Source organism: Hippopotamus amphibius, chromosome 2 (assembly GCF_030028045.1).
Source record: "Hippopotamus amphibius kiboko isolate mHipAmp2 chromosome 2, mHipAmp2.hap2, whole genome shotgun sequence".
NCBI classification, from domain to species: domain Eukaryota; kingdom Metazoa; phylum Chordata; class Mammalia; order Artiodactyla; family Hippopotamidae; genus Hippopotamus; species Hippopotamus amphibius.
The window spans coordinates 215,440,568-215,454,191 of record NC_080187.1 but is presented as its reverse complement, the minus strand read 5'-3'; the positions used below and the strand labels follow the sequence as shown (position 1 = coordinate 215,454,191).

The 13,624-nt window shown below is 38.4% G+C and overlaps 1 protein-coding gene across 6 annotated transcripts in view; it reads left to right on the top strand.

The window, feature by feature from the left end:
* SIN3A (SIN3 transcription regulator family member A) overlaps positions 1-13,624 on the top strand; it is a 65,178-nt gene that overhangs the window by 5,871 nt on the left and 45,683 nt on the right. The window contains exons 2-4 of one of the 6 annotated variants that reach the window (XM_057723402.1): positions 2,235-2,350; positions 2,656-3,420; positions 3,646-3,784. The exons of 3 other annotated variants lie outside the window; for them this stretch is intronic. The gene's annotated coding sequence lies outside the window, so the exon portion shown is untranslated. Of the gene's footprint in view, positions 1-1,956; positions 2,151-2,234; positions 2,351-2,655; positions 3,421-3,645; positions 3,785-13,624 lie in introns of all 6 variants that reach the window. 2 more of the 6 variants (XM_057723405.1, XM_057723404.1) reach the window with 2 other exon arrangements.

Below are 13,624 nucleotides of genomic sequence, written 5' to 3'. Positions count from 1 at the left end.
TGTATTGGGAAATTGCCTTAGGACATTTCAAGTTTAATGAACCGTTTTAATTGAGGGTTTTCCTCGGAGTTGAGACATTCTCTTTTCTTAAGAGAAGATACTTGTGTTTTCGATAATTTTCATTAGAAAGTAAACATGGGATGAATATGTTTATTTATGCATTCTGGCTAATTAGCTGAACTAAAGTTAAATTCTAGATTTGTGCTTTGCTCACTTGAGACTGAGAGCTTGGTGCCCTGTGCTATACTCATGTGAAGAGATTGAGTCCTACCTTCTTAGCTAAAGAAGTAGCAATGGCAACAGTAGCTTTTCAGTTCGTTAATGGTGACTGCAGTAGAACTGGTGTGAAGACAGAAAACCTGGTTGTTTTTCCTGATGCTATAAACTGACAGTTTGTGAAAATAGTGGAGAATTTACCATTGAGGAAAGTTTGGTCAACACATAGTTGTTCCCACCATTTGCAATGCTGTGTGCTGGGAAACACAGAAGACTTAATATGTTGGGGACTTCCCTGGTGGTCCAGTGGTTAAGAATCCACCTTCCAATGTAGGGAACTTGGGTTCAAGCCTTGGTCAGGGAACTAAGATCCCACATGCCACAGGGCAAGTGTGCTGGCATGCTGCAACTACTGAGCCCAAGAGCTCTGGAGCCCGGGTGCTACAACGAAAGATCCACATGCCACTAATAAGACCCGAGGCAGCCAAATAAATAAACAGATAAATAAAAACTGCATTAAAAAAATAAAAAACAGAACGTGTTGTCTGTTGGAGAGCCAGGGTCAGAAGTCACACATAAGCTTTAAGAATTCAAGTAAGAGCCTGGGTATGCTGTATTAGGAAAGTTTTCATAAGTACTTCTTATCTCTCCAGATATCAGTGTCATACCCTATAGTTTTGTCAGAGTCAGAGACCCTAGATAGATTTGCATTTTGTAATTAAGAAGGTTTCATTTAAAGAGTAAAAAAATTTTTTTCTTTTTTTAAGGAAGGAGGTGTGTAGTAATTTGATAAGATTCCTGGCAAAGCATAGTTCTGTTTACATCTCAAGTGCAAACAGACAATATACTGGAGAGCTTTACAAGGCAGATGTTAATGGCTGTGAATTTTTAGTTGGAATTAAAAGATTATGTCCATGGCATTCAATAATCTAGTGCAGTGCTTTCAAAGGCTTTCTTGCTTTTCTGGGTAACTCCATTAACCAAGTGTTTGTTGAGCTTTATTTTCTGCAGATTCTTATAAAGATGATGTTAAATGCTTTTTCAGACGGTACCCTCTGTCTCCTTGAATAATAATAAGAGAACTTACATTTATTGAACCCTTTACTACCCCCCAGGCACTGAATTCAGTATTATATATTTATTATTTAATCTGTTTAATCTCCACTATAGCCCTGTATAGTGGGTACTATGAAATCTGTGTTTTAAAGATGAGGAAACAGTGGGACAGAGAAGTTAGACGTATGGTAAGTAGCTAATCCAGAATTGGAACCTAGACATTCTGATTCCAGAGTCCACGCTCTTAACACTATACTTCAGCTGCCTCTGGTCTAAGGATAGTAAATGGAGAAGGAGCAGTGTGGGGGGTTGTTTATTTGTTTCTTTGTTTTTTACAGTTGTGGTAAAACATATATAACATAAAATTTATGATTTTATCTGTTTTTTAAATGTACAATTCCGTGACATTAAGTACATACACATTGTTGTGCAGTCATCACCACCATTCACATTTTGTTTATCTATTCATGTGTCGATAGACATTTGGGTTGTTTCTACTTCTTGGCTGTTGCAATGTTGCTATGAACATGGATGTATAAATATCTCTTCAAGTACCTGCTTTGAATTCTTTGAGTATATACTCAGAAGTGGAGTTGCTAGGTCGTATGGTGATTTTAGGTTTAATTTTTGGAGGAAGCAGCAATGTGCTTATTTATTTATTTATTTGCTTGTGTCGAATCTTAGTTACGGCATGCGGGATCCTTAGTTGCAGCATGTGAACTCTTAGTTGTGGCATTCTAGTTCCCTGTTCAGGGATCGAACCTGGAGCCCTTGCATTGGGAGCACGGAGTCTCAGCCACTGGACCACCAGGGAAGTCCCCAGCAATGTGCTTTTGAAAGCAGGTTTGAGGGAAAAGATTGGGATTCAGATTCTAAAGGTAAATTGAGTCAACCTGCATTCTTAACCTCCTTTTTTTTTTTAATTGAGATATAGTTGATGTACAATATTATGTAAATTTCAGGTGTACAACACAGTGATTCACAATTTTTAAAGGTTATTGAGCATCTTCTGAAATAGCTCTGGACTGACACAGGAAGAGTCTTTGTCCCTAAGAAGTTTACATTCTTAAAAAGAAAGGTAAATATACATATAATATGATTTTACTACACATCAGTGTAGGTTGAGTGCATAAGAGTCAAGTACAGAGAGCTGTAAGGAATTCAGAAGAGGGCCCACCTTTTGGTGGGAAGAGGAAGAGGGGACACTGAATAAGAAACAGCAGGGAGGAGTCTGAAATCATAGATCCAGTTTAAGGGAGTTGTTAGACATCTCTCAAAATACCTCCCAGAGAGTGCTTTGGAATGTTAGAAGGGGTGGCATTGTATTGAAAATGGCACATGAATTGTCTATCTTCCAGAGTTTGTGAATCCTGTTCTTTTCAGTTTGCAGATGTGATTGCATCTACTGCTTTGGAAGGTAGTTGAGAATCACAGTGAAGAAATTATGGACTTGGCATAACTTGTTGCTGTTACTCTGTCAAGCTGAAGATATATTGTTAATATGGTCAACTATTGTTTCCTAATACTGTACTTCTTTTCCTTCACATGCCTTCCTGTTTCTGCTACTTTAAGAAATGAGTAGTAGAAGTAGTATCTTAGGATTTTAATCTTTTTCTTGTTACAATTTAAGTAATTAATTCTGGGTATTTGTTTTTTGTTGAAGTTAAAGTCAAATAATGAAATTCATCCAGCAGCATAGTTGGGTAGTCTGAATCAGGGTTCTGCCATTATTACATTATATTCTTTCCAAATATTTCAAGGAATTTTGTTTTTCTGACAGACTTCTTTTTAAATATGAATTTTAATTGTCTTTATATAGTTATCTGTCCGATTGTCTTTTAACAACACATTAAAAAAAAAACCACCTTTGACATTTTTAGTTATGTAACTTTCTTTTGGGGTCTCTTTCTTCATAAGACATGTCCCCCAAACCCCCCTCAGAAAAAACACCCAAAAGACATGTCCAGTGGGATTTGTTGTCAGTTATAACCAAATGCAGATTTTTGTGTGTGTGTCCTTGTATGTTTGCAGAGCAACAACCTGATACTGGTTTTCCTCAGGGAGGGCTGCACCCGTGGCTCACGGTTCATCTAGATTGGGACTTTACTCTCTTGATAGCCTCAGTGCCTAGGACAGTGCTGGCACACGGTAGGTGATAGATAAGTAGTTTACAAACTGAACTCTAATGGCATTTTAAAGTTTGGTAACTAGAGGATACCTCTGTTTAGTTGGCAGTTGGCTTCAAAATTAGTGAGGCATTTATTGGTAGCAATTTCTAACTGATGCATCTCTTTTTTGCCCCTCCCTCTTTTGCTTTTGTATTTCTCACCCCCTTCTCTGCGTGGGTGCCTGCACGTTCCTTGTATTTACCAGCATCGTGCCAGTGGATTTTCCTCAGTCGTGCTGGTATCCTCCAGGGCTGGGCTTGTTGACTTTGCAGGCCGTTGAAGGATATATGGAGCCATAGTCCCTTATCTGCAGTTCTGAAATGCAAGAATTTGTTTGTTTTTGGGTAAGTTTGGTTCCACAATTAATTTAGGGGCACAACCTGATCTAGGCTGTCCCGCTTGGTGCAGAAATGTGAATGTGCTTGATTATGGAGAGCTACACTATGCACCATATTACCTTTCCAAAATCTAAACAATACTGATAACTGTCAAATTTCTGTCTCTCATTGGGACCTCTCCTCTGTACTGTAGATGAGCAAATCCAGTGGCCCACTTCATATTTCCTCTTGGATATCTAACAGGCATCTTTGACTTCTCTCTGTCTTTTTCACATGTGGTCTGTCAGCAAATAAATACTGTGCTCTATATTCAAAATACTATCCAGAATTTGACCACTTAATACCACCTTTAATCCCCAACTACAGCAGTGAGTGCCACTAACATCTCTAGCTTGGATTATTTCAATAGCACCTTAACTGTTCTTTCTGCTTTGTTATTCCCCCTCTTCATTCTGTTCTTAACATGTTGATAGCAACCCAAGTGATTCTATGCTTAAAATCCTCCAATGGCTTCCCATTTTAGTTTGAGTTCTTATTATGACCTATGAGAACAAACACAGTATGCTCCCTACCTACTCCCCCCAACTCTAGTACCTCTCTGACTTCATTTCCTACTAGTCTCTCTTTCCTCCATTCTGCTCCAACTACTTGGCCTTTTTGCTTTTCTTGGAAAATAAAATATCAAGCACATATGTACATAGGGGTCTTCAAATTTGCTGTCCTCTCTGCCTATAATGCTTCTTTCACTGACTTCCACGTGGCTACCTCCTTACTTCATTTACTCAAAAGTTACCGTGTATTAATGAGGTATTCTTTGGTTACTCTTATTTAAAATTTTAAAAATTCTTCTCTGCTTTTTCTTCCTAGCGCTTGTCACTGTCTGATATTCTGAACACTGTTTATTGTTGTCTATTTTTGCCACTAAAATGTAAAGTTCCTAAGGGAGGAGAGTTTTGTTTTATTTATATCTATATCCCTAGCTCCCTGAACAATGCCTGGCAAATAGTATGTGCTCAATAAATATTAGAGGATGCATGCATGTGTGAATGAATGATTTGGTTTCCATCACAGCAAAGCATTATGCTAAGCTCAGTGGAGGATACAAAGGTGGTAAAAGATTTGTGTGCCCATGTCTGTGTAGGGGCAGAAATATAGCTAATAGGATAGAGGCAGTATGAGGTGAGTGACACATCTACCTATCATCTTAAGAACTATCTTGAGTTCTATTCTTTATAATGCTTTCTTTATAGCTTCAGCTATAAAGCTTCAGCTTTATGTTTTTCTAAGTGTATCTTTTGTTACACTTAAGTCTGTTGTCTTATACAATTCCCAGTTAGTTTCTGGAAATCTCGTCACACAAACTAAATGTTAATGTCCTTGAGAATATGGTTACACAATGATTTCCTTCTTTTATATTCCCCTAGTTTTAATATTTAATTTAAAAAATTTTTAATTAATTAATTTATTTGGCTGTGCCAGTTCTTAGTTGCAGCATGCGGGATTTATATTTCATGACTTTATTCTTTATTAGAGGTCTTCAAAACAATGAAGAGAAAATTTACTTATTTTCTTTTTAATGGAGTAAACTCATTTTAGCTATTACCACTTATATATCTGACCTATACTGTAGGATATTGATGATTTTAGGCATCCCATATCTTGAAACATTTGGATCTTTCGTCATCTTAGGAATTAGTTTTATCCTTACTTATCAGTTATTCCCAACTATGTTAAAAAAAAAAAAACTAAAATAATTAGAAAATGGAAGAATGATGAATTGCCTAGAAGGATGATGCAGTAGTAAAATAAGTCATCACTACTTCAGTTTTCTTACTGCTTTGCCCAAAGCATCACAGCATCTTTCAAGAAAGTATAATAAAGAAGTTGGGGGGGGGGAAGTGCTATCTTAAACATTATGTAAGATGTTACCATTTGAGGTATCTGGGTGAAGAGTATATGACAGTTCTTTATACTACTATTCTTACAGTTTTTTTAAGCTTTCATTCAACATATTTGATAACCTGTACTCTTTCATTTTCCTCCAATAATGGCAAAGAGAAGAAAACTAACAGGAAGATATTTCAGTTATTGGAGGAACTAACAGATGAAAGCAATGCAACAGATAGCAACACTGTAGGCTGTAATGATGATGTAGAATTGATGGTATAAGCCAAGCTGCAGCCTTTGAGTCTTCAGATGACAATATCCTAGATGAATTTTCTCAAACTGAAGAATTTATGAGTGGACAATATATTTCTGAGGGTGAGGAACAGGTGGGGAATATGATGTCCTCATCCAGGAATCATTCAACAAGAAGGACTTCAAAATGAGATATTTTCCTTCCTTCCTTCCTCTGCACTGGTTCTTAGTTGTGGCACTAGGGATCTTTCGTTGTGGCACGTGGGATCTTTCATTGCGGCATGTGGGATCTAGTTCCCTGACCAGGGATTGAACCTGGGCTCCCTGCATTGGGAGTGCAGAGTCTTAGCCTCTGGACCGCCAGGGAAGTCCCCAGAATGCATTATTTTCAGGAAGAATCCAAACCATTCCAATTTGCTAAAAGGGTGTACAATGGTGTTCTTTCATCTTTTAGGATGTTTTTATACCAAAAGTTACTTGATATGGTTTGTAAGTGGATAGATGCCAAAGACAGGTGTACAGAGGTAATTGGAAGGAAACATGTAGAAATGAAAGAAAAAAATCATTGGATTGATAGTTGTAATTGGTATTTATTAGTCTACAGTGAGAATGCTTGCAGTTATGGAGCACACAGGATGATTGTCCTGTCTTCAACAAAATTAAGAACTATGTTTTCAAAGTTGTGTTTGATGATGTGGGGGTGGGGGGTGGGGAAGACCTCAAAATGACAATAAGCTAGAACTTTACTTGAGATTTACCTGAAATCTAGAATCAAAATTTATAGAATGACTATGTTCCAAGTTCATGCATGACAGTTGATGACTAGTCAGTTGCATTTTAAAGGATATTGTTGATTTTGGGTATTTATATCTTCAAAACCAGGAACTTTTTAAGTTCTTACTAGAGTTTCTAATAAATGTGTTTTTAGCCTAAATGATAAATGATAATACGTTTTCTGGTATACTGAGGGTTAAAGGTGAATCACATGTCGTAAAGAAAGCAGTGTTATCTTCTGCACATACAAGATGATTGTCCTGAGTGACCTTGTTAAAAATTATCACACTGTAGTATGACCTAACTCCACCAAAGCTTGCAAAAGGTATATGTCAAATGGGATTGTCATATTACATCGTTTCTCAACCTTGGCATTATTAGTCTTTTGGGCTGAAAATTCTTTGTCATGAGGGGCTATCCTGTACACTGTAAGATGTTTGGCAACATCCCTGGCCTCTATTCATGAGATGCCAGTAGCACCACTCTTCTGGAATTGTGACAACCAAATATGTCTTCCAATATTGCCGAATGTGCCCTGGGGGCAAAATCTCCCCAGGTTGGGGGACCACCTCATCAGAAGAATGTGAAACTACTTTCAGGGGATGCTTGGGTATTAGATCTTGTGCTGTTTTGAGAAGAATGGGTTGTTAATTTTGTTGAGCAATTATTCTAAATAACATGGGAAATCTAAATAGAGTGGCTTTTTCATTCTGAAACACTGTTTTCATTTTCTAGCAGATTTAAATCCAGAAGTGGATTTTTGGACAGGTTTTGAAGTAGACTATGGCAGGAAGTTTTACTGGGTTGAAGTAATTACATTCACTTAATGCTTTGATAAAAATTTCTTTGCTTTTGAAGAGAAGCTTTCCATTTTTTAAAGAGTATTTATTGAAATAAACTGACCAGGACACATTTTATGTGATTTCATGTAATGTTGACCAGCAGTAAGAGAATAATTTCAGATTCTTTCTTTTATTGTATAAATAAAAGAACTTTAAATGTGCCTAATTCAAGATAATATCAACACAAAATCAAGAGGCACTAAAGGGTCAACCATAAATTAGATGCATTTCAAAAGGAAAGTAGTGTGTAGACTTAAGACCTTCCATAATAGGATGGTTTGTTCCATACACACTATTACTTTGAGCTTATCTTGACTGAAATAATTCTATTGTTTCCTTTAAAGCCAATTTGTGAAATTTAATTTAAATGAAAAGGTTCTTTAAAGTTGGATTTTCCATTTAGATTTTAATAATTATGGAGAAATGTCTGGATTTCTAGGAGGCCAACTCTTTATTGTGATTAAAGACATTTAGGTTGTAAAACTAGAAAATTGGTTTTTATTTTTCTTGTTCTGAAAGGGTTAGCTTTTACCTCTGCCCTTCCAACATTTGTCTGAAACATGTCACATTCACTCCTCAGTTGTTCTGCTCTACTCCAGCAGACTCCCCTGCAATATCAGAATTATCCTGCTCTACTTACTTTCTTTGGGAATTATGATTTCTTCGCATGGTGATTTGGAGCTATTACCCACTTTTATTAAAACACATGGCCAGATGACTTTTTAGTGTTCTGTGCCATTGTTTTGTTCACGTTAGTTTTTCTTTACTAGTTTCTGTTCCTCAAAGTGCCTTCTTCTTTTTTTTACCTTTTTGGCTCTTAAAATTCTGTCTTCTTAGACTAGAGTTTTGATAACAGGGTAAGCTCCAAATCTGAAACACTTGGAGACCATAGTGGCAGATGAAATCATGTCAGCAGAAGCAGGGCTTGAAAGTGGTTTTCTGTCTGACTCTTGTGGCTCCATCATTTGGCATTCAATACTTCATAGTTTGGAATTACACCGTACCTCTTTGTAAGGAGGATACTCTAGTCTGTCCAGTATTTCTACTCCAGATTGGTCATGTATCCCTCTTGTTCCTTTAACCAGCTATGTGACCTTGAACACGTCGCTTAATTTTTTGAGTATCATTTTCCTGCTAAACAGGAGGCTTCGGGGTATGTTCATCTGACAAGACTGTTGTGAGGAGCACGTCAACTGGTAGCAGTCAGATACAAAAGACGTGGTTGTTGTGGAGCAACAACCTGTTCAGTGCAGAAGCCCCAACGCTAAGCACAGGGCCTGGCACTCGGAAATTATTTCTGCAATAAATGAATTGGCAAAGATTTTAAATAGCTGTATATTGCCTGTAAGTCCAAAGTTACTGTAATATTTTACTTTCATCCTGTATACCCCCATGCCCTAATTCATCCCTAATTTTCAAGATATAACTAAACATTTACCTTCTCTGTAGAATCTTTCTCAGTGTACACACTTCTACTCCCTTCCAAGTTTATAGTGCTTATTTGTACCACCTGTGAACCAGTTTATATTATTAGCTTTTCCTCCCAACATTTAATGTAATTTTATAGTTGACACCTATGTATACACACTACCTGGATTTTACCATTACCATTTTTACAGTACTTGCTTTATCGTATATTCATCTATCCATTCCTCCATCTATTAATCCAAACTAATTTCTTGATGATATTATAAGTACATTTCAGACATTAGTACACTTTTTTTTTTTTCGGGCCCTTGACAGTGAAAGCCTGGAGTCCTGACCACTGGGCCACCAGCGAATTCCTTACACTTTGATCTAAGTACTTGAGCATGCATGTCTTTATCTAGAGTTCAATGCTTGTTTTTAGCCTTTTCCTTTTGATGCAAAATTTACATACAATGAAATGCACAAATCGTAAGAGTACATTGTGTATGTGTTGAGATCACACTGTATATATTCTGTAGCTTATTCTTTTCGCTTCTTATGTCCGGGAGAGCTTTCCTTGTAGATGAACCCTAATCTTTCTAATTGCTACATAGTTTCCCTAATATGGATGAATCAAGTTTATTTAGCTATTGATAGACATTTAAATTTTTCATACTTTGTTGCAATAAATATACTTGGTAGATGTAAAGGCTAGAGGCCTAGAAGTGGAATTAGTAGATCGTTAAAGGGTATGCATGTTTTCAATTTAATTTAAAAATTTAATAAAAGCCTGCAAGTTGCCAACCAAATAGTCTATAACAAAACTTACACCAATAGTGTCTCCCTGCACTCTTACCTACACTGAATATCATCATACTCATAATTTTTTCCAGTTCCTTTGGAGAATCACTTTACTTTATATTTCTTTGAATACTGGTGAGGCTGTATATGGTCTTTCCAGCTAGTTTTTAAGCTTTTCTAGGGCAAGGGCTGAGATCACCTACCACCCTCATATCTGCTCCTTAAATATTTGCTAACTGAATGAATGAGTGCTGTCAAAGCGTTCCTGCTGTTGGGTTGAGGCTGAAGAAAGGGTAAATGAGCGAAGTGCGTGAGAAGAAAGCTGAAGTTGCTCAATGCATGTTAAGTCTTAGTAAAGGAACTCTTCTTTCCTCCTCGTCTTCTCTTCCGTGTGAGGTAGGATCGTGAGGCGGTTAAGAATCCAGGCTCTGGGGACTTCCCTGGTGGTCCAGTAGTTAAGACTTCACACTTGCAATGCAGGGGGGCGAGGCTTGGATCTCTGGTTGGGGAACTAAGATCCCACATACTGCAGCTAAGCCCGCACGTCCCAGCTAGAGAAGCCCCTGTGCCACAATCAAGACCTGGCGTGGCCAAAATAAATAATTAATTTTTTAAAAAGGATATGTTTCTGTATTCAGTTAAAAACAAAAAAATCCAGACTCTGGAGACAGGTTTCGTAAATTCATATCCCAGCTTTGCCCTTTAGCTGTGCAACCTTGGGCAGTTTACTTAATCTTTGCGTTTCAGTTTTCTCATTTATAAAGCAGAGAATAGTAGCATCTTGCTTATAGGGTTGCTGTAGGGATTAAATAGTTATTGGTAAATTGTGTAGAATGGTGCTTGGCACTCAATATATGCTGTTATTATGTTAACTATTAGTTATCTTTCCCTTCTGCATATACAGTATTTGAGCATCTGTGGTGAGTGTTTGGAATGTGGGAAATGCAGACAAAGTTGAAAAGGACCCTACCTTGAAGAAGCTTATAGACTTGAGGCTTCTTTAGGGGAGCAGGAAGACATTTGACAGGCCTGGGGGTAGGGTGGGGACTGAAAGGATGTAATTGGTAAGTTTAATTGTCCTCCCAGTGAATAGGAGAGAATTTTGAAGGCTGACTTAAGGAATTTGGATTGTTGGTGTTGTTTTGGTTTGGTTTTTGGGTTTTTTTGTTTGTTTGTTTTGGTTTTTGGGGTTTTTTTGGCCCTGCTGGATGGCTTGTGAGATCATAGTTCCCGGACCAGGGATTGAACCACGGCCCTCAACAGTGAGAGTGCAAAGTCCTAACCACTGGACCACCAGGAAGTTCCTGGATTGTTTTCTTAACTGATGGGAAGCCAGTGATGGATTTACAACTGGATTGGATTTGCATTTGAGGCCAACTTTTTTTTTTTCCCCCATTTTTAAATTTATTTATTTTTGGCTACTTTGGGTCTTCATTGCTGTGCACGGGCTTTCTCTAGTTGTGGCGAGCACAGGCTACTCTTTGTTGCAGTGTGTGGGCTTCTCATTGTGGTGGCTTCTCTTGTTGTGGAGCACGGGCTTTAGGTGCACAGGCTTCAGCAGTTGCAGCGCGTGGGCTCAGTAGTTGTGGTGCACGGGTTTAGTTGCTCTGCGGCGCATGGGATCTTCCCGCACCAGGGATTGAACCCGTCTTCCTTGTATTGGCAGGCGGATTCTCAATCACCGCACCACCAGGGAAGTACCGAAACCAACCATTAAAAAAAAAAAAGTGTGTATTTAGGCTGCACTGGGTCTTAGTTGCTGCCTGAGGACTTCTTAATTGCGGCATGCATGCGGGATCTAGTTCGCTGACCAGGGATCGAACCCGGGCCTCCTGCTTTGGGAGTGTGGAGTCTTACCCACTGGGTCACCAGGAAGTCTCAAGGCCAACCATTTTCAAAGCAGTGTAGAGGGTAGACTAGATGGGAGAGAGGCTGGAGGGTGTTGGTAACAATTGAGGTAAGGAATGATAAGGTCTCGAAATGAGGGGGTGTCTGTATGACTAGAGAAGAAGCAGTTGATTTGAGAACCATTTAGGGGATAGAATTAAGAGTGGTGATTGTTTAAAAAGTACAGTGCAGTTCAGAGAAAGTGCAGACCCTGGGCAGCCTCTACAGAGTCATAGAGATGGTCTGGAAGGCAAACTCTTTAGAGGCGAATGAAGTTAAATACTTTATAGAATCACAGTAACTTTAGAAAAGAAATATTTTAATAGCTAAAAGATAGGACATGATCTCACAATAAAGCATAGTTCTTTAATACTTAATCTATGAAAAACTGACTGCAGTCCCCCTCCCTCCTTCTTTTTCATTTTACTATAGACTTGTCCATAGACCAGCATTTGGGAATCACTAGAGTAGTCTAATTACATCCTTTTGCAAGTAAGGAAACAGAACCAAAGTTATACAGCTTCAAATCAGAATTTGGACTCTAATCCAGGTTTTGACAGGTACTCTGTAGTCTTTTTTCCATAGTCCTATGCTGTGCTCTTCTGATCTAAATTTGGTTTTCCATTTATGGGATATTGACTGGCTTTGGGTTCCAGAGATTAATCCCAGGTGTGTTTAAGCATGTATGTTTCAAACCAGTAGAACCCAAAACCAAACCATGATGTAGATCATGGGTATACATAGAAGTAGCAGCCAAAAAGTCTTTTAAGACTTTTCACTCTATCCATCTATTAGATTTAGCCCCAAATAGGTTTGAGTGTTTGTAATCAATTAACTGGTAGTTCTTAAATATCAAATAGCATGTCTAAATCTATATTTTCAACCTCTTAGTATGTCTGAAAAGTTTTGAAATACTGAGCTAAATATGCTACTTCATACTAGAAAAGCCTAGGAAAACATAACCAGTTAAGATATATTTCCCCTCAGCAGCTGTCAGCAGTATGTTTTCAACTCCAGTTAACTGAGTTCAACATATTATTATATATAAATTTGGGAGAGTTAGTCCTTTGATCTAAAGTTATAGTCAGTAGGGACTGTCCAGTGGTTAAGACTCCGTGCTTCCAGTGCAGGGAGTGAGGGTTCCTTCCCTGGTAGGGGAACTAAGATCCGACATGCTGCAAATCGCGGCAAAAAATAAATAAATAAATGAAGTTATAGTCAACAGAATATTTATGGCTTGAGATTTATAAAAAGATAATATTGAAAACAGCCAGCTTGTAAATGAAGTGGTTGTGCTCTTGTGTCAGAGTCTAACTAAGGTTTGTGGGGTGTGAGAAAAACCCAAGGCACTATTTCAGGACTGAGCATTTAAGTGACAGGAAGATTGAGGATGATGGTGAGGAAGAAGAGGTGGAGCAGCCTGGAGGAGTCCTTGTGAGGACTGCTTCCCCCTCAGGGCACGCTCCCAGGGAATGAAGTAAAAGAGGTATGGGTGGATTTAGAAAGTAGGTGAAAACCCTCCGGCCCCCACCAATCTTAAAAAGAGCCTTGCTTTAGATGGAGAAGGAGTGGCTTGCGAGATCTACTACTATATTTTTAATCTTCTTACCACAGCAGTGGTGTCTTTTTTAAGATTTTTTTGTGACCAAAAAAGTGGTAGGGCTTGGCCCTGTTTTGTCTTTGGATGACTGGACCATTCATTCTTTTTTTTTTTAATAAATTTATTCACTTATTTATTTATTTATTGGCTACATTGGGTCTTTGTTGCTGTACACGGGCTTTCTCTAGTTGTGGTGAATGGGGGCTACTCTTCGTTGTGGTGCATGGGCTCCTCATTGTGGTGGCTTCTCTTGTTTCAGAGCACAGGCACTAGGTGCGTGGGCTTCAGTAGTTGCGACCCACGGGCTCAATAGTTGTAGCTCACGGGCTCTAGAGCGCAGGCTCAATAGTTGTGGCGCATGGGCTTAGTTGCTCCTCAGCATGTGGGATCTTCCCA